The sequence below is a fragment of the Embiotoca jacksoni genome, unplaced genomic scaffold (assembly GCF_022577435.1).
Source record: "Embiotoca jacksoni isolate LCO1_2020_lvr unplaced genomic scaffold, fEmbJac1.0.p SCAF_27, whole genome shotgun sequence".
In the NCBI taxonomy this organism is placed as follows: domain Eukaryota; kingdom Metazoa; phylum Chordata; class Actinopteri; family Embiotocidae; genus Embiotoca; species Embiotoca jacksoni.
In genome coordinates, this window is record NW_027185378.1 from 4100872 (window position 1) to 4104020 (window position 3149).

The 3149-nt window shown below is 40.8% G+C and overlaps 1 protein-coding gene across 1 annotated transcript in view; it reads right to left on the reverse strand.

Moving 5' to 3' along the window:
* Positions 1 to 2489, reverse strand: part of LOC138204912 (uncharacterized) — a 124763-nt gene extending 122274 nt beyond the window's left edge. Inside the window, 1 exon segment of the mRNA XM_069160455.1 lies at positions 2265 to 2489. The gene's annotated coding sequence lies outside the window, so the exon portion shown is untranslated.
* Between the last annotated feature and the right edge of the window lie 660 nt (positions 2490 to 3149).

Below are 3149 nucleotides of genomic sequence, written 5' to 3' on the forward strand. Positions count from 1 at the left end.
TGAAATATGCACTTGGAGGTTGTAATGAACATTTCACTAAGAAACGGCAACCTTTCGTTTCATATTTTCCCAATCGGTCAGTGTCTGCCAGAATACTGTACTATAGAAACTTTATGTAATTGAACGTGAAGGCCACGTGCGTGGAGGGTTTGTGGCTGGGTGTTTTGGTTTACTTTGTTTGTTTTTGTTCCGTTTTTTTTTCTGTTTACAAAATGTCATATTTTCCTGACAGACTCTCCGACATCCAGTTGGTAGCAATTTGTAAACAAACGCCGGCGCAAACCGCACCTGTCACATTCCTTTCGCGGCTCCGCGTTGGACTCGAACAACGACTCTCTGTCTGCCGATGCATCCTTCCACGGTCAATGTCGTGACTCTCTCCGAGACAAACAACACACTCGTTAAATCGCTACAAATGATTTCCAGCAGGTCTTTGTACTCTTTGTGCAGTGGATCTATGGAGGGCGAGTGTCGCCGAACCTGTCACACGGAGCTTTCTCAGGCACACCCTGGAAGATATTGAAATAGCGAGAGGGAGAGGCAAACTCTGCTTTCATTTGACTTTCATTTCACAACACGCCGCGGAAGACAATAAGGGACAAATGCCCTGCGAGGCGAACTGTCACTCTAATGCATTTTAATATGCGTGATGTCGGCACATTGTCATGAGGTTCATACTGCACTGAGATCTGGCTCGGGGGAGTTTGACGTCTACGAACATTGGTCTTGAACTAATTAACAGCGACAAAAGCAGTTGAAATAATTCCAGAAACGAAAGGAACACAAATCTTTTTTTTTTTTTAAACTGTTTTTAACTTGTGTAAATTAATACCAAAAAAAAGCTATCAGTCAAAAAGAAATCCAGTATCAATGTGGTTATGAGAGCTTTGATCTGAGCAACAAAGGATGCAAATGATGCAGAAAGGATTTTTAACACCAGGTGAAGATCGACTGAACTGGATGGGACTTCCAGGGTTTTTAATATTTCATGCCTATAGATAGCATGATGTCAGTATTTAAATGTTTTGCAGCAACAGAAGCCAAGGATTGAACCATTATTCGGCATCGGTGTGAAAACGTCACTTCTGTATTACGTTTAAGTAACTTTTCAAAAAGACAAGTTAAAACAAATGTAAGTCAGGACCTTATTCCGCTGTTCTTGGATTGTCCGAGGAGTTTAACCCTCCGGTCGGCAGTCTCCTGTTCGAACCTTTGGGCTGTCACAGTTTCTCCAGTACTCCACCAACTAAACCGGCTCATAATACACTGCATACCACTCTATATATTTCTAATCCAGTGTGCTTAGCAAAACGATTCTCAGTTCGTTTCAATTATGGTGCGAAGGTGGGTTGTGTCAATGTTGTCCATCTGCTTTAAGCAAGATGGAAGTGTGGCTTGACATGTCATAGATGTTGTAACAGTCTCTCAGGGGAAAAAAAACAACAACAATCTCTTAGGAAACATGAAGAGAGTACTAACTGACAGCATTACACCTGGTTTAAATTACAATGTAATTGTTATTATTAAATCCAAATGAAAATTTCCAACCGGAAAACAAAGATCTTTCAAACACAGTAACCTCTAAAGATTGGAAAAAAAATAAACTGACATGAAGTAAAAAAAAAGACAAGTGCATTTCTGTTGCTACATTTCTGTCCTGATACACACTATGGAGACATTCATCTATTCAGTGTGAACTTCAATCTGTAATAAAAAAAAATATATATATATATATATTAAAAAAAAAGGGTTTCACTACATTCAACCAGGTTTTTGTAAGTGCTGTAAACTATGAAGTGGAACTAAGTGCTCTGTTTTAACAGCAGGAATGTGAGATAGTGTCGCTCTTATGAAGTTGTCAAGACCCAGAAATAGCAGCAGGGGACACGTGTGTAAGGCTGCTTTCATATCAGTTCAGCAGAGAAGAAGAATAAAGTCCTTGAAGAAGACCAGAGGACTTCTTTTTTTTCTTTTTTTTTTTTTTTTTAATAAAGCAGATAACTAGCGGTTGCTCTGCAGATTTAAGGAGCCACTCTCCTCACAACAACAATGCAGAGGAAACACAGAGGATGACACGTATAACGTCACTGAAGATACCTGGGATCAATCACAGCTGGATTATTTAAACCTCACCACCAAATACCGCAATCAATAGCCGATATATTCTTTACATCTGTACATGCTGTTTCTTTTTTTCTTTCTTTTTTTAAACTGTCTGGTAAATTACAAAAAAAAAAAAAACACTCAAAAAGTTGTTTACTTACATGTGGCGGAAGAGTGCGTTTTGGGGGGGTGAAGATGGAGGTCCGGGCGGTATTGAACTCCAGTGTGGAAGAACAGATCGGTCTCTGTTGTAGTTGGTGGAGATGAAACCTGAAGCGCAGTCGGACAGATCTGGAGTCCTCGGAGCTCCGGGACGGGACGGGACAGGACGGGACGGGACGGGCCGGACTGTCACCGGAGAAGCCGGAGCCATACCGGGGCCGAGCAGGAAACTCACTGAGACTCTAAATATAGAAACCAGTCAGGGTTCAACACACACACACACACACACACACACACACAGTGTTGGCCAACGGTTGGACATTGGTCAAGCTTTACAATAATTAACGGCTTCCCAGGCGATAACAATACGCAAAGTTACCGTAATTATCATACATGAAATGACTTCACACGAAAACTTGAAACGTTAAAGTAAAAGTGCCAATATTGTGTTTACTGAAGAGCGTGTTTTGTTTGTTTGAATTTCGCCGCGGTTTGGAGGTTGGGTTACGCGCACGCGCATGTGAGAAAAAAAAAAAAAAAAAAAAAAAACCTGTCAGGTGTTCACCGTAGTCACGTGACCGAGAATCGTCATTAAAATGGCACACCTGGCAGAAATTATATAAACATGGCAACGTACAAATCATCCAGTAAACATCCGAATATTAAAATAGGCTGACATTTCTAAAGTATTGGACCAACTGTCAGAGCAAAGCTAAACTGCTACAAAGCTGAATATTATAGGCTATGAAATGTTAAATTACGGTGTACCAGTCAATGGTTTGCTCCAAGATCTTTAGATCTGTGATCACTACCACCAGTGAACACCGGAGGTCAGCACACCATCATTTTACTGTCAGATGCCTTTTTGCTTATTGTCTCTTGTC